This window comes from Perognathus longimembris, chromosome 4, assembly GCF_023159225.1.
Source record: "Perognathus longimembris pacificus isolate PPM17 chromosome 4, ASM2315922v1, whole genome shotgun sequence".
In the NCBI taxonomy this organism is placed as follows: Eukaryota; Metazoa; Chordata; class Mammalia; order Rodentia; family Heteromyidae; genus Perognathus; species Perognathus longimembris.
Genome location: NC_063164.1, coordinates 64,753,407 through 64,780,537, shown reverse-complemented (window position 1 = coordinate 64,780,537; position 27,131 = coordinate 64,753,407). Strand labels below are relative to the sequence as shown.

Here is a 27,131-nt window from a genome sequence, read left to right as displayed (position 1 = left end):
CATATACTTAGTGAGTCTGAAGAAAGTATTCAATTTGATTTAGTTTGTTTAAAGATTTAATCACTTCAGCTTAAATAATTTTAATATTAAATGAAAAAGAGCTGATGCAAATGCACAAATCTCTTGAGAACAGAGTTTGATTTTCCCCATAATGAAGGATAAGGTCTTAATGTCATTTTTGCTTTTACAGTTAAAAGTTGTAATACAATTAGCAAAGAAGGAATGTCATCAGTGCACTTTCATTTGGGTATTCTAAGTGAAACTGCTTTCAGAGCTGATGCTTCAAAACAATATCATTGTTAAATCCACACACACAAAAACAATTGACTATCAACCCGTTTTTCTTGTTCTTCTAGTTTTCTTATAAACTGAAAGTTAAGTCTAACAATTGTGTGATAATTCTGCTGAAGCACAGGAAGAGAGAATCAATGTGAGGTCAAATATTCATATTAAAATTTAAATCATAGGCCTATTATCTAATAATTTTACAGATATATCTCAGTGTATTTCAATCCCAGGAACTATATGAATCTTGAATAGCTTATGTGTTCACATGTCTTATGGAAAAGGTATGAACCAAGTGATCTCAAGCTACTTTCTAGCTCTGTAGCTTGGTGGCATTTAACTGGCTTTAGGTGTATTATATTATTGGTTAACTTTATTTTAAAAAGGAATCAACTTTTTATGTTCAAAGTGGATGAGTTCTTCAAGTTTTCTCAAAGGTTACTTAGCACTAACATTACTTTAGTGAGGAGTCAATGTATAAAATGGTTATGATATCAATGCCATTTATACACTAAAAATAGAAGATGATATCAATTATTCCACGTACATTCTAAATAACAATGGCAGTCTCAGAAGGGATGAATTGGCCTTTGATATACACTGTTAAATAAGGACATGAAGACATTTCACACTAAGCAAATTGTGAAATTATATCATGATTAGTTAATGTGCTGCTGTTTCCTCTGTCTTTTAGATAAAGACACTGTGTGCTAAGTGCAACTATGGCGAGAACAAGAAGTAAATGTGAGTTTATCCATGTTTTTAGGTATAATTATCCCATTTTTGAATTAGCAGTACATGTAAACTTTAATTTTGTTGTGCTAGTTGTTTGAAAGGGAGACTGTTTACTCTTCTGCTTTGCTATAATAAAGTTTATATTAAAGAGGGAAAAAAAAGAAATAAATGTGACTCAAACTTTGCTTCTCGTTCTTTACTCTACTCATCTGTTAGGCATTTTATTGAGGGCTTTAATGTTTCACTAATATAGTCCCTGAAAATACATTAGGGAACAAAACAGGCAAAAATCCCTGCACAATATTAAGAAAGTGATAAAGAGTGGATAATATCGAAATGTATTGTGTCTATGTATGTAATGGCATAAGGAATCTCACTGAAAGCTGGAATTTTCCCCTCTTTATCCAAGTGCTTAAAACATTTGACTCCAATCCTTCACTTGTGTATTCTGAAACATGGTTTTGAGTGCCTATCAAGGTTCCAGATCCTGGAGCTCAGCTGCTGCCTGACTGCACTGAGACTTGACCTTGGCTGTCCTGGAACATTATTGGTGGCTCTCTCCTTTGCACCTTTACAGCTCAGATACTTACCTTATCTCTCTAAATGCTTATCAGTGGGAATGGCCATTTATTTGTTTAACTGAATTGCCTGGCTTCTTTAAATTTTAACTGATTTGCTTTCAGGAATAAGATTTAGGACTAATCTGCATTTTCAGAATCTGAGACACTGCTTCTCACATAGTAGGTGTTCTTTAAAGCAAGAATTGATCCATTTTACTGAGGAAAACCTGAACTACTTTGTGTGTTTTTGGTTTTGTTTTGTTTTGTTAATCTTATTCTTTTCACTGCTCATCAAAAAAAAAATCTCTGGAGGAGAATGCCAGCAATAGTCTGCCTAGAAAACTTGGGAATTTGGGGCCCTGAGATAAAATCCTAGTACTACCAGATTTTTTTTAAAAAAGTGGGGGGGCGGGGAGCTGGGAATATGGCCTAGTGGTAAAGTGCTCGCCTGGTATACATGAAGCCCTGGGTTCGATTCCTCAGCACCACATCTATAGAAAAAGCCAGAAGTGGCGCTGTGGCTCAAGAGGTAGAGTGCTAGCCTTGAGCAAAAAGAAGCCAGGGCAAAAAGAAGCCAGGGACAGTGCTCAGGCCCTGAGTCCACGCCCCAGGACTGGCCACAAAAACAAACCAAATAAACAACAACAAAAACAGTACTAGAGGCATGGCTCAAGTGGTAGGATTCCATCTGTGAACAAAAAAGTTGAGAAAGAGCACAGGCTCTGAGTTCAATCCCTGGTAACAATATACAAAAATAAATAAAGTAAAATAATCACTGAAAACATTAAAAATGTAATTTGACTTAAACCTGTTAGTATTTCCCTGCCTCAGGTCCTCAGCTCCTCCCATTAGCCCCCAGATCCACCCAGACCAAAACTCCCTGCCCTAGAACTATAATGGGCCACTCCCATCCACCATTCAGACCTGCCTACTTCCCCTTTAGTGCCAGACCTATATTAGCTACCACCTGAATAAGGTGCAGAAGTCATATTGCTCCCTCTCCTGTGGGACATATGGCCTCATTAACAGACCTTCTTAAAAACCTTCTCCTGTCTCTGACTATCTCTGAATGGTCCCCCAGGATGGCTGGGACAGATTCTTTCATTCAATACCAGATACCTTTCTTAGTGATTGAGACTTTGTATAAACATATACTAGGAGATGAAAATCACTTTTGTTCTGGCGATTAGGGCACAATTTTAATAAAATGCGTTGTTTTTTTGTTTTTTGTTTTTTTTTTTTTGAGGAAAAATTCTTACTAGGTATCGGCTGGCCTCAAAGTCTCAATCTTTTCAACTCAGCCTCCTGAGTGCTGGGATTGCAGGCGTGTGCCATGTTGCCCAGGAAAGACAATGGTTTTGGTCAAATTAGCAAGTTAGCCTGAAGGTGATCTGCTGAGGTAGAGGTGGAAGAACTTCCATGGTGATAGCTTGAGGAAGAATACACATCAGTGCTTACCACATACATTCGTGGGACATTAGTTTGGCCAATTATAGTAAAGTGGGAAATCTTTCCTTTAGACTTTAGATATTATATTATACTATTCTTGGCTTTAAGGCTGAAGAGTTCTACTTATTAGTCCGGAGAACGTTTGGATGGATTACATAGGTAGGAAGGAAATGCATATCAAAGGGACTATGATAGCATAAGATATTTTGTCTCTCAACCGGCAACCTCCATCTGATCCCTTTCCTGGTCTTGACTCACTTTTTCATTTCACCTCGACCTTGTTATTTGCCTCTTTCACACATATTTTCTTTTCTTTTCTTTTTCTTTTTTTTTTTTTTTTTTTTTTTTTTTGCCAGTCCTGGGCCTTGGACTCAGGGCCTGAGCACTGTCCCTAGCTTCTTTTTGCTCAAGGCTAGCACTCTGCCACTTGAGTCACAGCGCCACTTCTGGCCATTTTCTGTATATGTGGTGCTGGGGAATCGAACCCAGGGCTTCAAGTATACGAGGCAAGCGCTCTTGCCACTAGGCCATATCCCCAGCCCCCACACATATTTTCTTAACCAACATAAATTAAGTAATTCAATAGCATTCCTTCATAGTTCCAATGAGAAAAATTTGGTATTTTAGTTGGCTTTCTTGTTGTTGAGATCACTGTTGGCTTTAACTTTACAATTGGTGATATAAAGCCTCCTCACTGATAAATCTCATCTAGGTGTCTTCCACTTTTAGAATTTTCCCCTCTTTTGTAGTGTGTGTGTGTGTGTGTGTGTGTGTGTGTGTGTGTGTGTGTGTGTATCTGTCACTGTCTGTCTTTCTCTGTCTGCCCTCTCCTTGCACATCCTGAGGCTTGGACTCAGAGCCCAGGCACTGTCCTTGAGCTTTTTCCCCTCAAGGTAGGGCTCTACCACTTGAGTCACAGCTCCACTATGGATTTTTTGGTGGTTCACTGGAGATGAATCTTGAACTGTGCTGGCTTTGATTTGTCATTCTCTCATTTCAATCTCCTTTTTAAAACCTTTTGTCATTCGTTTGTTCATTCATTCATTTTGAGACATCTAACAAACTTGAAAACTTTTCCCTAACTATACTTGATATACGGTAATAGGGAAAGCTAAAATGTCACTTGGTCCAACAGGTACTACCCCCCACCTCCAGACCATTTGTTCCAATATAGAAACTGCTTTCTCTATAAGCACTGTTAGTTACTATGCTTGGGTTTTTAAAAAATTATTTATTTTAAAATTATCTCTAGTTGGGCTGGGAATATGGCCTAGTGGCAAGAGTGCTTGCTTCCTACACATGAAGCTCTCGGTTCGATTCCCCAGCACCACATATATGGAAAACGGCCAGAAGGGGCGCTGTGGCTCAAGTGGTAGAGTGCTAGCATTGAGCGGGAAGAAGCCAGGGACAGTGCTCAGGCCCTGAGTCCAAGGCCCAGGACTGACCAAAAAAAAAAAAAAAAAATTATCTCTAGTTATACAAAGGAGTTTCGGTTCACCCTATCAGTATATAAGTACACCATACTTGATCGATGTCACCCTTTCCATTGTTCCCCCCATCTCTCCAAAGCTCACCCATCCCCTTTCCTACTAGCTGATGTCTTAGATTTGATGAGATATGGTGGTTGGTCCTCTGTTGTTCAATGTCATTCACTTCTACCCTCTCTGGTCTCATGTGGTTACAAAGTGCAACTCCCGTTATGACTCACGTATGTTGTTCAAAATTGAGTTTGCTTTTCTATATCCATTACATTCATAATACCCCATGTTAGTCCTCAGCACAGTTAATTGACTTTGATTGTAAACTTCTAGAAAACAGAGTATATCTCTTTCACATTGCATATTCACATACACATATATAGTTATAATCTGTATTTAATAAATAGATATTAAAACTCAGAACCTTACTGATTTTGTGGAATTGGGGCAAAAGTTAGCTAAACTAGACTGAGAATGCCAAAGGACAAAAAACTTGTGATTTCCACAGGTCTCTTTGCCATCACCATTTTCTGTTGAAAATATTGCTCTTGCCTCATGGAACCTTTCCTCTTGCATAAGCCCTGCAGCCTCATACAGCATGGGATGTTCACACAGCCGCTAGGCTCTGGTGTACTGGGGCAGGGTTTGGTTTCTCTTCAATGCATCTATGTTATCCTTCAGTGTTGACAGCCAGAAGTCACAGGCCTCCTTTTCCTAACAGCAGCAACTCATTTGGAGCCCCTCCTCAAGTTCCATCCAGGCCCCGGAGGGCTCCACCCAGTGTTGCAAGGTAAGTCCCCCAGCAGAATGGAGTAGGGTTGTGCCTTGGTTCTCTTCTCCTCAAGATTGTGATTCGTGATTTCAGCTCTGAGTTTTACGTTTGCCTCACCATCCTTCCTCAGTTTTGGAGAGTTTCAGTCCAATGTTGGATGGCTCCATTGTTTTCAGCCTTGTGGTGAAGCAGTAAGTACATATGCAGGAAATGTGTGGTGGAGAAGAGCTGCTCACCTCATGTCAGCCCACAAGGCTCTTGTTAAACCACCAAAGAGTAACTGAAAGCAGGAAAAACACCAGGCATCTTTGCTTTCATTTTGCAATGGCCTGTTTGCTTCAACTTTTCCCTTCCTGAGGCCATTTTGATTTCCAGAAGGCCTGAAGAACTGGATAAGCATCTTGGGATGAAAGCTGAATCTAACCTCCAGGCTACAAAGGCTTTCTTACCAAGCTTCTGAGTAATCATGAGATAAAGATCAAAAAATGGGACCCCATCTTGACCAAGATTGTTTATGCATACCTGTAGGGGTCAATTCATCACCTAGCTAAAACTAAAAATTTTATTAGTACCTCAAAGGTGGGCTGAAATGCTTACTTTCTTTATTCTTCCTGAGGCCAAATTAAATGAAATTCTTTTTTTCCTCTTTTTCACTACTCATCCCCATAATTGGCATAGTGGGATGATTGGTCAAGCTTAATCAGATGAGATTCCCAGAACCGAGACATTTGTCCTAAAATTCCAAGACCATGACTATCCAAAAAATTACTTGATGAAACGTTTGCCATTGTAACAAACATTCACTAGCTAGACTTCAGTAAAGGACTAACAGAATAAAATATATAACTCAGGCTTATTTCTACTGAATTTGTTATTTTTAAAATATCAGCTGGAAATGTTCCTTGGGTCCCTCTTTGCTTTTAGTTTCTGCTGCATAATTTTGCAATTTAAAAGACTGGTCAATAAAAACTGTCATGAGATATAAAACCAAAACTAATTTTATTTCATTTAGCATCTATTGATCATACTTCGAGCTGCTTAAATCTTTCCTGGTGCAACCTCCCAGGAGGTCATTTATACCTAAGAAAGAGGTAGAAATTGATAGATAAGCAGAAGAGGATAACTAGAAAGCGATTAATAGATCATTTAGGTCTCATTTTTCCTCATTACATTTTCTGAAATGTTGGTGAAGGTGTTCTAAATGCCACAAGTTTATCCTTTGGCTCCCACACCCACATTACTGAATGGATGCTGAAATGAACTTGTGATACAAGGCTACTTGTTATATAGTCTCAGTATCCAGTATTACATAGACCCTCTTTTTGTGCAGTAAATATTATGTGTTTGTCCCCAGGCTACAGCAGAGCTTGTCTCTATTGCCCTTTATTCCCCTCTGCTAAAAGCAGTAGCCACCAAGTGTAAAAAATCAAAACAAAGCACTTTCTCATCTCCCCAATGGAGTAAGAGCAGTGAAGCCCAAAGAATGCTTAGTTACCAAAAGCCACACCAGGTGGCCAATCGAAAGGGTATTGATTTTAGCTAGTAAATAGCCCTTAATATTGGTGGATCTTGGGTTGAATATGCAGCCTAGTAATTAGCTAATAAAGCAAACAAGGGCTGGGGAGGATGGGAACAGTAGGATAAGCAGCAGTCTGTCATCCAGGAAGCTTGCCTTGGTCTAATACCTTCTCCCATGAATGGGGCAAGTTACCTCTAGGATTCCATGCCTAGTGTTTTAGCCATTAAATAAGGAAAAACCCTATAAACCTATCATGGGGTGTGAGATATAACTAAAAGCTGTTGTAAATGTTTTGCAAATATTGCACGTGGTAGAAATGCTTCCTGAAAACACAGATGTTGCAATTTAATAATCTTAAATGGGGAGGTTTATTAACTCTTTTAGATCATTAGGATAATGTTTAGTGCCCAGGGATAATTATGAAAATTTCCAGTTGAAGTCATCTGATACTCAGATAAATCCATAGTTTAATTCATTTTCATGTTATCTTCCAACTGTTCAATGACATGGAAAAGTGGCAAAGGCCAGATGGGATGAGAGAGAGAAAAACAGAGAGACAGAGAGAGAGAGAGAGAGAGAGAGAGAGAGAGAGAGAGAGAGAGAGAGAGAATTGGCCAGATAACATTTTGGGAAAGGAAAAAGACAAGAACAGAGCATCAGAGAGTTAACACAGAGATACGGGACTGGGAGAAGGAATGAAATCAGAGATGGCAAAATTCAAAGTCTAAAGATCAGCTGCAGCACCCAAGTGCATCTTATCAGACTTGGGCAGAAGTGCCACTTTTTGGTGATTTTGTTTGCTTTTAAAGATTTGGCTGCCAATAGTTCCTTAAAGGCACAAGTAAATATTCTCTATAAAATGTCCAGATCCCCAGTGAATTGTGAACACTCAGAGAGGCTATTAACACAGGCCTAATTGTCCCATGGCACCAATGGACAAGACCTTCCTAGAGGCTGGTCCTTCCATTTATGCTAAAAATTCTGCTTATGAAAACATTAAAGCTAAATATAAATTAGAAAAGCAAATGTGTTTCCAGCTTTGTGTAATTCAACAATGGTTAATGTTTTGTCTTTTATTATAAGGCTACATATGAATATAGGCACAGGTATCTTTTCAAACTATCTTAAAGTGGCTATGTCACTTCAACCCTAAGTGTTTCTGCATTCTTTTCTAAAACTAAGTACTGTCTCCTATATAATGACAATATTGCCAGGCATAGGAGGCTCAAATCTGAGGATCGTGGTTCAAAGTCAGCTTGGGCAGAAAAGTCTGCAAGACTCTCATCTCCAACTATCCACTAGAAAACCAGAAGTGGTGCCGTGGCTCAAGTGGTAGAGTGCTAGCCTTGAGCTGAAGAGCTCAGGGAGCACACCTAGGCCCAGAGTTCAAGCCCCATGACTAATAATAATAATAACAGCAATAGTAATAACCACAATAATAATAATGGCAACATTCAATTACACTGAAAAAATAATTTGCAATTCCCTAATTCTGGCTTTAGTCTATACTTGAATTTTCCCATTCTTCCCTTCCTTCCTTCCTTCCTTCCTTTCTTCCTTCCTTCCTTCCTCTCTCTTCCTTTTTGTTTTGTTTTGCCAGTCCTGGGCCTTGGACTCAGGGCCTGAGCACTGTCCCTGGCTTCTTTTTGCTCAAGGCTAGCACTCTACCTCTTGAGCCACAGCGCCACTTCTGGCTTTTTCTATATATGTGGTGCTGAGGAGTCAAACCCAGGGCTTTATGTATACAAGGTGAGCACTCTACCACTAGGCCATATTCCCAGCCATCCCTCTTCCTTTTTGTTGTCCTCTGCCTCTTGCTCTTTGTTGTGCTGTATGGTTTGAGATGAGCTCTTGCTCTGTAATCTAGGGATAGCATGGACTTATATATAGTCTCCACCTCACCCATCCTCCTGCTACAACCTCCCAAATGGTGGGATTACAGGTGTAAAATATCATGCCTGGGTCTGGGAATATGGCTTGGTGGTAGAGTGCTTGCCTAGTGTGGGGCATTCCCACCCAATGCCTTGCATCATTAAGAGGTGATTCTAGCTGGCCCCGCCTCCCAGCCTTGGGACCACATGTAGCCAAGATGGCGCCTGGTGGTGAACCCAGGGGCGGTCCTGTGGGCCATGACATAGATGTAGGCCGCCCCTTAGGGAGGTCCCTCGGAGCTCCACCCTGATGGACAGCTCAGGCATCAAATCCCAGCCCCTACGTAGGTGCTCTTACCCCTCTCCTTCCACCGCCCTCTGACCCCTTTAAAAGAACATCTCATTGCCGCCATTAAATGAGTCTTAGCGCTGACTGGCTCCCAGACTGTCTCTGTGTCCTCAGTCGAGAGGGGGGCTGGGTGGCAGTCTGTCAGCCCTCTTATCCTCTTCCTGGATTCATCCATGTGGGGTGTGCTATCCCTTCTCTCCTGCTGGACAGGAGAGCCCGGAGGCTAAAAACCCCCGACAGCCTAGAATGCATGATGCCCTGGGTTCAATTCCCCAGTACCACATAAACAGAAAAAGCAGGAAGTGGTACTATGGTTCAAGTGGTGGTCACAAATGTGACCTCTTACAAGCAATCTTACTAATATCATCCACCAAGCAGTGACACAGTTACAAAGTGGCCCTCACAAAGACTGCACCAGGCTGTTTTGACTCAGAGCATCTAAAACAATGAGCTAAAGTAAACTCTTTTCTTTATAAAGTTTGCTTGCTCTGGATGTTATTATAGAAATTAAAACTTGAAGCCAGGCATGATGTGTTTGTTTGTTTTCCAGTCCTAGGACTTGAACTCAGGACCTGGGTGATATCCCTGAGCTTTTCTCCTCAAAGCCTGCATTCTACCACTTTGAGTCACAGCACTACCTCCAGTCTCCTGCTGATTAATTGGAGATAAGAAAATTATAGGCACGAGCCACTGGCATCTGTCCCAAGTATCTCTTATATTAGTTTTTATTTGAAACTGAAATTCAGTTAAAACATGTTGTAAGATGGACACCAGTGGCTCAATGTCTCTAGTCTTGAAGTAGAACTTTGGCTCTATTTCACAAATGCAAGAGGATCAGGTTGATAGAACATATGCCCAAGGAAAAGTGTATTGTTGAACGCTGGAAGACATTTTTAGGTTATTCATCACTGTAATTGCTAGGACAGCAGATTTAGCTTCTTACCATAGAGCCAGTTATTTCAGATCTCAGAAACTTGGCCAGAGCTGGATTATTATTTACAGTATGGTCTAGTAAGTTGCAAAATTTCCCATGAATAGGTGAGCCTCTCTGTTCTATTTTCCTCTTTCTTGTCCTTCTACAAATGAACTTGAACTTGTAACCCAATGGTAATGGAACAAAGGATAAAGAACAAAGTTTCTCTAGTCTTCTGTCTTTCCTGGGTAAACTCTGAATGGTGGTTTTGCTAATAGAAGAGGAATAAAGGGGATGTGGCTTGTAAGCCAAGGTATTTTGCTGAGGGAACAATACCTGTTACCTGCTGGCTCCTTCTCACTGTGTGTAAACTTCCTTCATCCCTCTTGGCCTGCAGAAATTAGGTCAATTCTTTATATGATTGAAGACAGATGAATTGAGATATAGCATCCTCATTTTAAAACCAGTTAAAATTATAAACTAATTATAAATGACAAAAGCTTTATTTATAAGTCCTGTCCACAGCTGTTGTCTCTCTATTTTTACTTTTCTGATGTTGTTTTTTTAAATCACATTATGCATTACAATCAATGGTTAAGTTTAATCATTCATGACCGAGACTTAAACAATCTCTAGGTTATATAACAGGCGATGCAATGCAGAACTGAATGAATCTCCCATTTTTTGGGCTGCTTACCTTGGGCTCAGTTGCTTCTTTCATGTAGATGGTAACTATACTTTCCTTTAAACCTAAGGTTTCAGCTCCCACATCAGAGCCTAATACTTATTCATGCTCTCTGCATGAGTTTCTTGGGACAGGTCTGTTTAGCCACACTCTTCCTACTGTTATTAAATAGGAGGCTCTGTTCCAGAGACAACATGATTCAGTTTATACCATCAACATTTGCAAAAGCTTCTTTTCAGTGCTGCTTTGACCTCTGAACAAAGTAGATGCCTGTCTGGGAAAGGAGAACTCATTTCCTTTACCCTCAAGACCTTTAAATCTAAGTGAATTTCTTGGTGCCACTTTATATTGATGCTTTAAACATTTATTTTAAGAATACTTTCCCAGATTCTTACGAAGCAAGAATAAAACCTAAAGTACCCATTTAAAAATATATTTGGTATTTTTATTTCATCTTTTCAAGGCTCATATATTTTTCACTTCATTCTTGATTCTGACTCTTTGAGAATCATTGATTTGGGGAGATTCTCTGCTAGATAGTTTTAGATGTCTATAACTCTTCTGTTAAGAACTCATGTAACAAGTGAGTGGAGAATAACTGGCTGAGCTGTTTTAATCCTAAAGTCCACAGTAAGTGGAACAATCCTGTCCAAGGATTTAAGATTTTCTTCGATAACATTGTTAATCTTTTAGCATCGGTTCTCTTTTGTTTAGTTTTGCTGTGATTTTTTTCGAGGCAGGTTCTTGCTCTGTATCCTAGCACCTCAAAATCAGGATCCTTTAACCTTAGCCTCCTGAATGCTGAGCTACCGTAGCCTCCAGAATGCTGAGATCTCAGCCATGTGCCACCATGCCCAATTTTAATCTGCTACAAATTCGATGTTATTTTGTAAATTGTAAACTTACAGTCCTTGTAGTCTTTGTTTAGGTGTGTGTGTTTGCCTTGGGGCATGGATCTGGGTGCTGTCTCTTAGCTTTTTGGCTCAAGGCTAGTATTCTATCACTTGAGCCACAGCTCCATTTCCAGCTTTTTGGTGGTGTTGGAAAAAGAGTCTCACAGACTTTCCTGCCAAGGCTAGCTTGGAACTGTTTCTTAGATCTGTCTCCTGAGTAGCTAGGATTACAGATGTGAGCACCAGGCACCCGGCTTTCTTTGTTTAGTTTTAGGTTGGGTTCTAAATACTTGAACTACTAATAACAATGAATGGATAAGGGCTGGGGATATGGCCTAGTGGCAAGAGAGCTTGCCTCGTATACATGAGGCCCTGGGTTCGATTCCCCAGCACCACATATACAGAAAATGGCCAGAAGTGGCGCTGTGGCTAAAGTGGTAGAGTGCTAGCCTTGAGCAAAAAGGAAGCCAGGGACAGTGCTCAGGCCCTGAGTCCAAGGCCCAGGACTGGCCAAAAAAAAAAATAAATAAAATAAATAAATAAAATAACAATGAATGGATAAGATTGTAAGTGCATACACTACTTCTAATTCCGCCAATGACTTAAAATGCATGAAAGGTAAAGGATATATGGCAAAAAGAAGATGTGAACATTCATGGATTAGGACAGTTTTGGCAGGGTGCCTGATCCAGAGTAAAGCAAGAGTAGGCATCTCTGTGGGTTACAGAAGGGAGCAACTACTTGCCAGGTGTTTTACAATTATCAGAGCATTCAATTCCACATTGGTTATGTGTTACCTTGCACATATTATTTGACAATTTGTATCTCAATTCTCATATTTTCCAAAAACAATCCAAAGTAAAAATCTCCCAGTTATTCTGATGTTTAAAGGTTACATGTACATTGTGAAGACTAGTGCCTTGGTGGAAAGAGGTGGCACACACCTATAATTCTAGAATTTGGGATTTGAAACTAGCCTGGGATACATTAAGAAAAAAACAGCAAGGAAATGGAAGGACTTGGAAAAAATCATATTAAGTGAAGTGAGCCAGACCCTAAGAAACCTAAACCCTATGGTGTCCCTCATAGGGAATAGCTAGTACATGAATAGGCTAGTTGAAAGCATAGGTATCAGCCATGCAGAGGACCATGTGGAGATAATCACAGGCAGGAGAAGAAGGTTCATAAGGAGGTTTATTAGTGGGGCTATAGTTCCCATGGAAGAGGGAGCTACATGGCGTCTGCACCTTATCCAGGTGGCAGCTTCTCTCTCTGGGAGTGAAGGGGGAAGTAGTTAGGTAGTGGGTAGGAGTGGCTCATTAGGTATGGGTGGATCTGGGGGCTAGTGGGAGGAGCTGAGGATCTGAGGCTAGGGAAATGCTAACATTCCCCCATTTGTTGTTTATTAATTACAGAGGAGGGGTACCAGACTGGGAGTATGGGCAGAGGTTGTTTCTTCTGGAACTACTTCCTGCTGAAAGGGGGCAAAGTAGTCAGGGGTCCCTGATTCGTCATTTGGCCTGGTACCGTCCGGTTTGGTTGGTAAAAGTCCTCATCATTTCCACGAGAATGGTTATCAGGGCCAGTGGGTGTCATCGTCTCCTCTGGCTACCTCTTGCAGCTTGGGCACATCAAGGAGTCACTGGGTCTGGGGTCTTCAGGGTCCATATCTGTGCTGGGCAGAGCAGTGTAGTAAGAGGATGGCCTTGAACTACAAGTTCCCAGGTGGTGTCCTGGGTGAGGGATGTTATCCTGTTAAAAGAGACTTTTGAGAAGGTCAGGCAAAAGGCTAACAAGTTCACAGGACCAGTTAACATGAACAACATGGGAGAACACACCCTGGGCACAAGCCAGAAAAGTTCCATTTGGAACATAAACCCAATTGTGGCCCATTACAAGGAAGGAGGAATAACTAGACTGGGGGCAGGAAGGAAGTGTTTAGGGATAGTGGACTGGTTGGGAATTAACCAGTCAGAGGCATATATATATAGCAAGTAACAAAGGCAAGAATGCAAGTTTCTGTCCAGATGGAAAATGGACAGGTATGGACATTAGGTGGGTAAACAACTATTCCTCTTGATCTCCTGGCTCTGATTAATTTTGGAAGGGCAAGTTTAAATTGACTCCATTTAAGATGAGACTTCATCTCCTCTTACTCTTCTCTATAGTTCCTCATTGTCAGGATAGACCTTGTCCTGAAGGTCTAGGTGCTCATTTCTTGGATAGCTTGTCCCAGTTGGCATTCACGGGATTTGAACTCAAGGCCTGGGCACTGTCCCTGAGCACTTCTGCTCGAGGCTAGTGCTCCACCACTTGAGCCACGGTGCCACTTTCAGCATTTGGCTGGTTCTCTTGAGCCATGCTTCCAGTCTGGCTCTTTGCTGGTTAGTTGGGAGATGGAGTTTTAGAGGAAATTTTTTTTTTCCCAAGGAGTCTTAGCCATAAAGCCCTTTATAGTTCCAATTAAAGCAACAGGAGAACAATAGGAGTAGAGCGTACCTGTAACTTGTTGAGAATTGGCCAATGCTTGCCAGAGTTCTGCTGTAATACTTAGAGAACAGCAGACAGAATGAGATCCATATGTCATCAAATCAAGTCATACCACTTAACCTTACCGGCAGGTGGAAGAGAACACAAATGAATGACAATCAAGAGGGCAAAGGGTCAGGACAATGTAAAACTTTCGGCTTCAGCGGATCCGAAGTGGCTGCATCTTCCATCCCGAATCAGCAGGCTTTGTTAGTCATGTGTGATGGAGGCAGACAGGAGAGATGAGTTGGATCTGGGTGAGGCTGTAGTGGCATCTCTCAGAGTCCCCTGGATAGGTTGTCACACCTCCTGCTGGGTTGCCTGCAAAATTCTACACAGCCTGGTTAAAGACATTTGAAATCTCCCAGTATTCCCTGGTTGCTTACTCTGAGTATACTGGTTTTTGTAGGCTGGTGCCCTACTGGTTTAAGCAGGGTGACAACTTTAAAAAGATTTTAGAAGGCTTGGGCCTTTAACCATCTTCCTAGTCACAAAATCCACACAGACCAAAGGCCAACCAAGTCTGCTCTCTGCAGCAGCCAAGACAGTTTCTGAGGCATGGAGGGGGAAGATACTAATGCTTCCCCAATGCAACCCTGTGGCCACCAAACACAACTCTGATGTTTTTAACCTTGGAGTAAGTCTTGGTTGCAACTCTGTCATCTTAGGCCTGCTATAAACCCAACTCTAACCTGGGGGATGGGGGGGGTAGAGCCAGGGCAGGAGCACTCTGGGCCTGTCAAAATCTTCACAGGAAGATCACCAGTGACTCCTAGATTCCCTGAGCAGTTTTGCAAGAGAGAGAATAAGGAATCACTAGTAGTGAAACCAGGCAGTTTGGGAGCAGACTGTGGAGGCAGCTTCCTGTAGCCATGGACTGCCACAGTCCACGCAGCTAGCACACATGTCGACCTGCATTCTATAAAGCAAAATATTAATCCTGGGTCAGGAAAATCGAGGTTAGCAGCCACACTCATTCCAAAATGACTCTGGTCCCTTGATCTTCAAGAGTTTATGAGAGTACAGGAGAGAAAAATGGAGAAGCAAAATCTTAGTCTATAACAAAGAATTGTCAGTATCAGATGTACACTTGACTTTAGCATAGATGAACATAAAGAATAACACTTGTTTTACATCATTGTATTTGTACCACATGTTGTATATTTGAACCTTTTGAAGTTTTTTTTTAAGACACATTTGCTTGCACCCAAATATGATCATTTTTGGTTTAAAACCTGGGTTTGTTTTTATTTGTTTTTTTTTTTGGCTTGGAGTCTGGTGATAAGAGTCAGGATTGCCTCCAGGCTGTTCACTGTGACTCCAACAGGCTGAAAAGACCAGTTCAACACAAGACTTAAAGTAAGTTAAAATAGTAGTCAAAATGCAAGTAATTTTGAAATCATGATGCCAGACTTTTTACATGTTTTACCAACAGACAGACAGACACACAGACAGTTGTGCACAAGCTTTGGGGCACGCTTAGAATTTTTTTTTTTACTTGGCTATGTAAGTTTTCTGGAATTCCAGTGGCAAAATGATATTATTTTGCCCATATTTTAGAACCATGTGGTCAGTTAGAAAACAAAAAACTTTTCTGGCAAACAAAAATTTTCAGATTATCCGGCGAGGAAATGGAGAAGCCACATTTTGAGAAACCAGTTTAGCTCCAATGGGGAGCTGAAGTGGGATGCTATGACCAGAGAAGGTCCAGGAGATGGGAGATAGGACACGAACAGAACACAGACACCTGGCACGGCATAATGGCGGCGGAGCTGGTCAGAGCCTTAGCAGGCTCACAGCAAGACACCTTCACCTCTGAGCATTTGAATTGCAAGGCCACAGTTACAGGGTGGGGGGAGCAGGGTTACAGGGAACTTGAGTCTCCACATCCCTGCCCTTCCTCCAGAAATTTGGCACGCCCATCACGTGGGGGATGGGTGGGACTCCACCTCCAAGAGTTTTTGGAACCTTGATGGAACCAAGATGGCGCTTGCTAAAACCAATTTTATTGTCCACCACGTGGTCAATGCTAGAGAAAACAGGATTTAACCAACAACAAGCAGAACTTAACTGAATCTCCAAGCTTAACAAACATCAATAACAAGAACAGAAAACCTTTCTTTGTGTCTTTCAAAGCAGAAGTTAAACAAATATTGGTACCTTTGGAAGCTGGTACCAGCCCATCCTATAGAGAGAGGCAGAAAGAGAGAGAGAGAGAGAGAGAGAGAGAGAGAGAGAGAGAGAGAGAACTCCATCCGCCCGAGCACTCATAGAAGTTATGTCCTGTAAAATATTCCAAATTTGTAAGATTGGGCTCAAACTTGAGCAGCTTTCCTGAAGACTGTCCCCCACTTGATGAGTGACCAGAGGAGCTGAACTAGAGATCAGTTGACTCCAAACACCCACAATTGCTGATTGCCTTGACCTAGCCCAGTGGCTTAAGGTTGGCATCCCAGTGGCCTTCCCTGGGAGTAGGGCTCAGAACTTGGAGCCAAGATTTGCTGATCTCCTTGACCTAGCACAGTGGTTTAAGGTCAGTGGCCCAGTGGCCTTCCCTGGGAGTGGGGCTCAGAACTTGGATCCAAGATTTATCATGGCCCAGTGGCCTTAAATCTGTCATTGTTGTTGTGGATGGCAGTAGAGCGCTCGGTCAGGAGAAGTTACCTCAGTGGTTGTCTGGGTGGGCTTAGGACAGCAGAATAGGTCCCAGGGGCAGCTTGGATCCCCCAGAAATGGGGGAGCAAATCCACTGGGGAGCCTATCCCAGGTTCGGCACCAATGAAAGCATAGGTATCGGCCATCCCGGAGGACCATGCGGAGATAATCACAGGCAGGAAAAGAAGGTTCATAAGGAGGTTTATTAGTAGGGCTATAGTTCCCAAGGGAGAGGGAGTTACATGGCGTCTGCACCTTATCCAGGTGGCAGCTTCTCTCTCTGAGGGTGAAGGGGGAAGTAGTTAGGTAGTGGGTAGGAGTGGCTCATTAGGTATGGGTGGATCTGGGGGCTAGTGGGAGGAGCTGAGGACCTGAGGCTGGGGAAATGCTAACACCAGTCATTGTAGAAAATCAAGATTCCACAATAGCTATACCCATATGATCACATAAGATGATGCCAAGTGAAATGAACTCCATGTTACAGAGACAAGAGTAATACCACTGTTGTAATTATTATCAACATGCCATGTGAAACTGTATCTTTTGTATTTTTAAAATTTTTTTCTTGTCTGTTTGATTGTTTAGTTTTGTTTCTCTTGTATTCCCTTCCTGTGGTTGTACCCCTGCTACCACTATGTCTCATCCAAATACCCTGGATACTGTTTATATGGGTATTATAACTGGGGAAGGGAAAGGGAATAACAACATCGAGAGACAAAGGACAAAAAGATAAACCATTCTAAAAGCAACACTTACAAAACTATTTGGTGTAAATCAACTACACAATTCTTGGGGGGAGAGGGAAAAGGGGAGAGGGAATTGGGGGGAAAATGAAGGAGGAGGTAACAAGTTGAACAAGAAATGTACTCACTGCCAAACATATGAATCTGTAACCCCTCTGTACCACACTTTGACAATAAACAAAAAATATTTTTTTTAATAAAAGAAAAAGCAGCAAGTAAAACTATCGCCTAACATAAAGTAAATACTATGTGAATATTTGCAGTAGCATCTACCACTGATGAGGGTACCAAGGATCTTTGAGGCTAGAGAACCAGACCATGGCTGAGGAACTACTTAGAGGATGCACTTGAAACTCACACCAGGTCTTGATGCCAAGCAGTTCCTGGCTTGGATCTTGGTTTTATGATTAGCTAACTCTGTAATGGTAAGTAAGGTACTGGATAGCTCTGAATCTTGGTTTCATCATTTATAAAATAAATATTAGGCGTCTAATGACATTTATATACTAATGTTCCATAAAGTATATTATGAGGTTTGGTGACAGAGGAACACACAACACACTCACACCCACCCCCATACCCACCCACCCACACCACTAATAATTTAGCACACAGCTGAGCAATACATTGTTAGTCCTCCACTAGTTCTACTGTAGATAGCAGTATGGGTTAGCATAACAACCATTGCTTATGTTACTTCTCAGGAACTTGTTGAAAACATACTTCATTTGTACCTTAGAAGTGATCTCCACTTTTGGGGGTGGGGAGGACAGAGTCTTAATATGTAGCCCAGGCTTTCCTCAAACTCAAAATCCTTGTGCCTCACCTTCCGCAGTGCTGGGATTACACTTATGATCTACATACCTAGCCCTGATGGATGATTTTGACACAAGAGCACCAAAAACTGACATCATATCAAACCAGCTAATTTTTGAACACATGCCTCATGAAGAGACATGCAGACCCAATTATTTCACTCGTGATCACCTTTCTTCATGATTCAGATGATTCTGATTTTTTCATATAATAGATTTCTCCACTCTATATTCTTGGGGTGGTGGACTTGAGAATTAGGACTTTGCCCTTATGCATAGCTGCATTGTGAAAAACTCATTGTTTCCATGATTGATGACATAATGTGTAAGTGTGGAAAATGGTCCTGGTTTAGTAACCTCAGTAGGTGGTTTAAGATGACAATAGCATGACTTGCTCTTCAGGCCCGGGAAAAGAGGAATTCAGTCATTTTGTTACACTGGACTACAGGCAATGGCTGAAATTCACTGATAAGCCATATATACAAGCAGTGGCCAAACTTAGGTTTTAGTAAGTGGGGACATAAATGTAATGGGAAAAACCTTGCAGATTATTGTAGTAAGGGGGAAAAAGTGCCCTGAAGGTTTCTTAGGCATACAGAAAAAGATTAAGTGGCACCATAGATATTTGAGTCTGGCAATCTGAAAGACAGTAAACATAGCTGCTTTCCAAATGCTTAGTCATGTTCCTCATGACCAGGAGAAATACTTTAGGCTCTCACTGCCCTAGGGTCCTGGTCTTCAAGACTGCCAGGGCTGAAATAGTTGTTAATGTTTTGACATTTGCCTCCCAAACCTCCACTCATTTTTTTCCTTTTTATCCATAAAACTGTTTTCACTTGTTTTTGTTTCAATTCCATGAGCAAAAGGAAGCTATAGCAAATGCCTGTTGTAGAAAAAGAAGTGTTTTTGTTTGTGGATCATAATAGTTTTGAAGAGCAAGTCTTAAATTAATAATGTTCCTTTTCCTTGTGAAATTATTTTAATAATGATAGGAAACTGCTCTGATATATGGGAAAATGTGCTTTTCTTAGATATTCCACTCCTCCAAGTCTTTCAGAAGAATTCTCTTTATAGTAACAGAAGGACATAGGCACAGAGATACGGTGGCAGAAAGCTGTGTTCATACCCCTAAAAAGTATGAAAAACATCTCAAAGCATTACATAGTCGGATAAAATAAAAAACGTTTTTATATTTTATTCCCTTTGGAAAACACTGGTGGAATAAAGAATAACTTTTTATGGAAACTTTATAACTATCATAAAACTCTGAATTTTGAAATTTTTTAAATCAAATTTGTATGTGAAAGAATTTGTCCCAGCCATCCCAGGGGACGATGCGGAGATAGTCACATACAGGAGGAGGTTTATTAGTGGGGCCCTATCTTCCATGGGAGAGGGAGCAATATAGCCTCTGCACCATCCAGGTGGTCCCTTATATAACTCTGGGTCTAAAGAGGAAGTAGCTAGGTCTGAATGGTGAGTGGGAGTGACCCATTACAGATGTAGGGCAGGGAGCTCATGTATGGGTAGAGCTGGGGGCTAATGGGAGGGTTGAGGACTTGAGGTGGGGGAATACTAACAGTATGGGATCACAGTAAGTTTTGCTGAGTAATTACAAGTCAGCAATATTTTATCTAGGAAAGTAGCTCCTATATAACAATTTCCTCTTCATTTTATGCAGGACAATACATTGAGATGAGATGTGTATACAGAATGTGGGTAAGGACAGAGCAGAGACAAGTGGTTTTGGGAAAGAGATTCAGAGTAAATGATGAGCTGTTCAGGTGTGGTATTCCTGAGTCCTTTTGGATGTTTGCTGTTGTGCTTTCTTTTGTTACTTTGGGATCCAACTTTGTCAAGTAAGACAATGTCCAGTGCTTTTGATTTTCCTCTACCTCCTCTCATGTCCAAGTCAGCACAAGAATGTGAGAGAAGGCCATGACTTACTGATGAAAAGTAAATAGCAGACAAGTAAGTCCTGACATGAATTGTTCACCTAAGCCCTGATATCAAGGCAACAAACAAACATCTCTTATAGGCACCAGAGTCAAAGGTGAATGACAGATGGTCCCCGTTTCCTAAGAACTGACTGTCCCAGAGAATTAAACAAATATAGGACTGGCACCTGATTCAACCAGATTATTTCTTTTTGGAGAAACAAACCAAACTGTTAGGTAAATGTTTGTGGTTAAAAAAAAAAAGTAGTGTCTATTACAAGGGTTCTTCTCCACTAAAACACCTAGAGGAATTTTTTTCATGTTTTTTTATTGGTCAAACTGATAAACCTAGAGGAATTTTAACAGTGGTTTTCAAACTTGTACATAACAGAATCATCTTAAGGGTTTATTCACGCTGGGAGTTTCAACTCTAGTTGATGAGTGAGTAGTCTGGAGTGCACAGGAGAATTTGCATCTAGGAGATGATGCTCATGATGAGCCCCCAGTGGGCTCAAGGATCCCGTGTCCATACTGGGAGAGTCACAGCTTATTATTCTATGTGTCATTATATAAAATTTTCCAGATCACAATACCAGATTCATTCCGGGAATGTAGGGATGGAAATATGGCATTGATCATTCTAGCAGCTCACTTTAACTTGGGCCCAAGGCTGAGAATCAGTGTTCCACTGGACAGACAGTACTTAGGCCCTATAAATTATAATTTGAGAGTTCATGAACACATTCCTATGGGTCAAGTACAGAAATTCTGTAATGTTTAGGAACATTCAAAAACTACTTAATAAATAACATTTTCAAATTATTTTGGTTTTCCTTCCAATTCTTTTGGCTGTCTTATTCTGAACGTCGTCCGGACCATTCCCTATATAATTTCCTATACATTGGCAGTACTACTAGTATTACCAAGAAAAAAAAAGTCTTAAAGATGTGGGGTTCAGTAGAACTCCATCTGTGTCTTTCTTGGATCCCCTAGGGCTTGCTTTGCCCCCGTGTAGTTCCAAGTGAGCTGGGCATGCTCAGTGGGCAGGGTCGGTTTGGGGGGATGTGAGAGGGGAAAGCCTGCTGTTCTGCTGTTGGGGCTTTCTACCTCCCCCCACCTGTAGGAGGCTGGGCCCCAGGAGTCCATGCTCAGCATCCCAACTCCTGGTGACTAGGCTTCTTGTTCTCAGCGGGTCCCGGGCTGAAATTCAAGTCCGTGGGTCAGGAGGCCTGGCGCGCCTAGGGAGCGCGCGAGGGGTGTGGTGGGGAGCCTGGGTGAAGGTTTTGGGCTCCGCAGGCCTGCTCCCAGGGGGTACAGCCCGCTCCTAGAAGCGTTTCTAGGCCTAGGGACGCCTGCCTTCCTAGAGGTGCGGAGTAGCGAAAGCCAGATCGGCGGCAGGGCGACGAAAAATCAGGTAAGCCCGGGTTACCAGCACGAAGGTGGAGAGTGTCTTCTTGGTCTCCCGGGCCGATGGCGTGGGCAGCCCGCAGGGGGAGGACGCCGGAAATCGGACACCTCTGTCCCGGTTTCCCCCGCCTAGCTCAGCCCGGGCTTTCCCATCTGCTAGCCAACTGACCAGGCGGGCGGGGCGAGGATCTGGAGTCCGGGGCGCAGCACCAGAATCGCAGCCTGGGACGCAGGCCTAGGCGCGGCCCTGCGCGGCGGGACCAGTGTTGCCGCGTCTCCGCGTAGTTAGGTTTCCGGGGTGGGCCATGCCTCGCTCACTTGTCCGCCGCACCGTGGCTATGGCCCCCACCCTCATCTTCAACATCCCCTTAACCCTACCCCGTGCCCCAATTCCCGTCTCCACTTCCGCGTCCGCGTGCCCAGCCCGGCAAGTAGAGCCAGACAAGGCCCTAGGTCTCCGGGCGGGACACGGCAGCCGGGCCTGCAGATCTAGCCCCAGGAGGGAGGGAGGGAAGAAGGGAGGGACTGGCGTGGGGGGGGGGGGAGGAGGAGGAAGTCGCCCGGGGGGCGGGCGCGCCGCGCCAGGCGTGTCGGGTTACACTGGCCCCGCCTGACCCGGGTGACATCCCGGCTCGCCTCGCCGCGAGCCCCAGGCCGAGTCTCTGATTCCGGAGAGGGGAGGCCACTGCGCCCTGGCTGGAGGAAACTGGGGCTCCTGCCGCGGTCCTTTCGCGCGTGAGGACTGATCTCAGGTGTGTGCTTGCTGAAGATCCCCCTCTCCCACCCCACGTTTCCGCCCCTGGGGGCCTGGATGGGGGGGCTGGGGAGCAGGTGGGTCCCTTCCTGACCCCCGCGATCGGTAGGACTAGGGGATTGCCGAGATGTTGGTGGCGGGAAAATGGGGCATTTTGTTTGTTTGTTTGTTCCCCCCCCTCCAGCCAAAGATGAACAAGTTCTTGTTGAGGGTTTAGCGTTACAATCTGGTGGGAAGTAGAGCGAAATCCATTTGATTCAGATTTCGAAAAGTGGACGCCAGTGAGAATGGATGCAAACTTTTTAGCGTGAGCATGTGGCTCGTGTGGTGTGAAGGATCTTCGCGAGCGAGCCACGGGTGGGACCATTCTGGAAGGAAACTGAGGATTCTTTGAGAAACTCGGTGGGGTGTGACGGTGCGAGCCAGCGCCGGGAGAGGTACTCTGCGTTTCGGACGGCCTCGGTTCTCCAGCTAGTAACTTCTCTCAGCAAAAATAGACTTGCAGAGTGCTTTGGCCCGAAGGTGCTACGAGCCATTCTTAGCAGCTGTGTGTGGGGACATCTCCTACCTTGTGCAGGAGAGGTCTCCCTTGCAGCCGTCCTCTCCAACAGCCCCAAAGGAACTTCCAAACACCTATTCTCATAAGGGCTCGGTGACGGGGCAACCCCAATCACACAGCACATGCCAAACCTCATGGGAAGCCATAGAAACAGCCAACCGCTAATCTAGTCTATTTATGCAAATAGGTGAGGGAAGGAAGTTGGTTAAGTACACAGTCTTCACCCTTGAAACAGGGTTTTGCATACGTTCCAAATTTAAGGGTTGTGGAGTGACTTTCTGGACTGTGGAGGGTCATGTCTGAGGGCACACTGGGACTTCTGGGTAGCTACTGGCCATTCTCGTGTTGGAATCCCACAGCTCATGTGGGTATCACATGAGAGCTAGAGCCAGTGGCTACCACGAGCAGCCTGTGGAAACCTTACCGCGTGGATGTTGAAACTTGCTTGCCTTTCTCATGCTAGGGGCGTGATGTCAAGTTAGCACACTCCCTTCATTTTAAAAACCCAGCTCTGCAAAGTAACAGTTCTACCTCCATGAATAATGGTTGGGAGGGTTGGAGCTGAGCATTCGGATCAGTAACTCACATAGTTACTTTAAAAAGAAGTTCTAAGCAGTGGAGGAGTTTTGCTTCCTTTTCCCACTCCCAGGTTTGATAAAAGATTTAGTTGCTTACTTTAGTAATTAATTAATAAGAGGGACACGTGTTACTAGTTTTCAATGAGTCTTAACACCTCTATTTAGTTTTTGTAACTATTTAATCTTATAAAAATTGATTATCATTATGTATAAATCATTATGTCGTCAAAGTTACAGTTTGTTTGGTTATTTGTTTTCTGTCGTCCATCTCAGGAATGTCAGGTTTGTGAAAGAGAGCTTCTTGCTCTATTTAACACTATTTAATGGTGTCTAGCTTAAACCCTCCCTTTCCTTCTCTTCTTTCCTCCCTCCCTCTCTCCTTCATACCCTCCCTCTTTTTCCCCCCTTCTCTTTAAGAGGTTTTTACCTGAGTCTAAAAACAACTTAGACTTTGGCTTTAGTAATGTGTTTAAACTCATTAAGCCTTGATTGCTTTATGTGTAAAGTATATCTAATAATATAAGACAAAAGTTAATTTATCTATTACGATGTTGTGAATGAATTATCCTTTCCTTTTACACCATATAGTTTGGTACGGGGGTGGGCAGAAAGAGGAGGTGATGGGATAGAAGAGGGTTACAATTATTAGAAAAAGGAAACATTTTCCAGATTATTATTTAACTCCTCCTATTTATTTTTGGAATTTGATGTTTTTTTTATTTAGAGTTTCTCAAAACTTATCTTTGTTATCAATATCTGGACTCACAGGACTGACCTAAGTACAGAAACAAAACTCTTCAGAAAGCACTCAAAATCATCTATTTGTTACACTGTTTGTTTATTTTCTTGTTCTTTTTGTTTGTTTTTTTGCTTTATAATAGAGCTTAAATTTGGGGCCTTAAGCACTTCCTTGACTTTTTCACTTAAGGTTGGTGCTCTACAACTTGAGCCATACCTCCAATACTGGAGTGTGTGTGTGTGTGTGTGCATGTGTGTGCATGTGTGTGCATGTGCATGTGCATGTGTGCGCGTGTGTATGTGTGTGCTGGTCATGAGGCTTGGATTAGGGTCTGGACACTGCTCTTGAGCTTTTGTTCTCAAAGCTAGCACTCTATCACTTGAGCCACAGCTCTACTTCTGGCGTTTTTGGTTGTGAATTGGAAATATGAGTCTCATTTCCCCAGTAGGCTGGTTTTGAACCATGACCCTCAGATATCAGCCTTATCAGGATTAAAAGTGAGTGCCATTGATTCCCAGCTTTGCTGTAAGATTTCTGCTGATTAATGGGAAGTTTCATTGACTATTCTGCCTAGGCTACATTTGAACTGTGATCCTCAGACTTCAGCTTCCTAAGTAAAATTACAAGAATGTAATCTTGCAAACAAGATTACACCAGGTCCTGGCTTACATTGGCTTCTCAAATGGAGTTTCTATAGCCCTGTGTATCATTATATAGTAATTAGTGTTAGGTAAAAAAAATAGTTACCGTCTTTTGAGTTGATTAGTTTAACAAGATACAACATGTCATGTGCCATACAATGTCATCTTGATCTACAGTGCACCATATATATGAAGATGTTTGTGCATAATTATATTATCTAGTGAGGTGGAAGCCATCTTAGCTTGTGTAAGTACACTCTGATATCTCCACAATGGATCTCTTAATGAAGGCTTTCTCAGAATGGATCTCTGTCCTACATATGATTGTAGAGATGAAACAACTGGATACTAACCGATGTAATGTCTTGTGAAACAGGATGTTGGCTGTAATTATGGAAGAGAGAGAGGTTAAAATAGACTCAAGTACTTGGAGATGGTGGCTTCGTGAAAATAATATTATTTCAGTAGCAGAATGGCAGTGGCCTACCAGTTACAGCAAAAGATCATAGTTTCGCCAGTGTTCACCATTTAATACTTTGGTATATGATTAAAATACCAACTTTGGGAATCTGAGGAAGGAGGATTATCAATTTGATATTGCATAGGGAGACCCTGTTTCAAAAAAAAAATTATCCCCTTAAAAGAGAATGTTTGCTATTTTTACGTCAATGAATGTGAAAGCAAATGCAATCATGTGTTTTCAAAAATTTCTTTTTCTGTGGAAAACTAAGAAACTTGTTACTACAATTCTGTATGTGCATGAATGAATAATTTCTACCATGTCTCTCATGAGTAAAGGGTAAGATTTCTGCTTAAAAATCTTAATATCTCATTCATGTCACTTATAGCACACTTTCCTAAAATTGTACCAAATGGCCTGCCTTTCACTCTGTCCTATTTTATCAGTAGTGTACATTTTCTGTCTGAACTATCAGGGGGAAAATTACTGGTTATCAGAGTTGCAGCTCTCTACAACTATGTTCAGGATTGCTATTTTGAAAGATGGGGAAGGACTGAATGAGACTAAAGAAAGTATTATAGTTGTAGGTTTTAATTGCTTATCAAAATTCTTGGAGAATTCCTTTATGTCTTATTACCTTTGAAGTAAGAAGAAAACTGTAGGTGGTATGTCACCAGAAGAGAAAACTTGTTTTACAATTGTTGACATGAGTAACAAACAGGCATGAGAGACTGATGACTGGAGTCTAGTCCCAGTGATAAAGCCAAGGGCTATGGTGGCTGCAAGCCAGGACATTTCTTTCTTTCTTTCTTTCTTTTTTTTTTTGTAATTTATTTATTAATTAGAGAAAAGTTGTTGTTTTTTTTTGAGAAGGTGTTGTGCAAAAAGGGTACAGTTACATAGTAGGGCAGTGTGTACATTACTTGTGATATCTTACATCCTGTCCAGGACATTTCTAACAACTTTAGATTAGACCACTTCCTGTAATATAGACCCAAGGATTGATTTCCAAATCAATGAAGAAAAGGAAAGCATGAGCTTGTGATGGTTTGAATACCCAGGGTTGTTAAGACAGTGAATGTGGCCAGTTAGTCTACAATTCTAACTTGTGTTCTGACATGAATATGATTTATGTTATTGATTGATTTATTGTACTGATACTGAGGCTTAAATTCAGGACTTTGAGCTCTCTTGCGCAAGGTAAGTGCTTTACTATTTGAGTCACAACTCCATTTCTGCTTTTTTAGCTGCTTAGAAGTAAGAATCTCTTGGATTTGTCTGCCAGGGCTGGTTTCAAACTGTGGTCTTTAGATCTCAACCTCTGGACTAGTTAGGATTCCAGGTGTATGCCACTGGTGACCAGCTTTTCCTTAAAGACTTTTTCTGCTTCTTTGATTGGGTATATTATCTTTGTTTTCTATTTTGTTTGTGTTACTAAAATTGTAGTTGTAATTATTAAAAATTGTTTTACAAGAAGGTTACAGTGACATAAGTTACATTGATTACTAGTACAAATCTTCTTAGTCAATGTTTCTTCTTCTGTTTTCAATTTCTTTCTTCTTCTTCTTTTTTTTTTTGCCAGTTCTTGGGCTTGAAGTCAGGGCCTGGGCACTGTCCCTGAGCTTCTTTTGCTCAAGGCTGGTACTCTACCACTTGAGCCATAGTGCCATTTCTGGCTTTTTCTTATTATGTGGTACTGAGGAATTGAAACCAGGGCTTCATGCATGCTAGGCAAGCACTCTACCACTCTGCCACATTCCCATCCCCCTGTTTCCAATTTCTAAGTGGAGGCTTTTGTGTTGGCA

At 42.1% G+C, this 27,131-nt stretch overlaps 1 protein-coding gene across 2 annotated transcripts in view; it reads left to right on the top strand.

Annotated features, from left to right (window-relative positions):
• Positions 1 to 22,208: 22,208 nt before the first annotated feature.
• Gpd2 (glycerol-3-phosphate dehydrogenase 2) overlaps positions 22,209 to 27,131 on the top strand; it is a 141,958-nt gene continuing 137,035 nt past the window's right edge. For both annotated transcript variants that reach the window (XM_048345443.1, XM_048345442.1), the window contains exon 1: positions 22,209 to 22,347. The gene's annotated coding sequence lies outside the window, so the exon portion shown is untranslated. The remainder of the gene's footprint in view (positions 22,348 to 27,131) is intronic.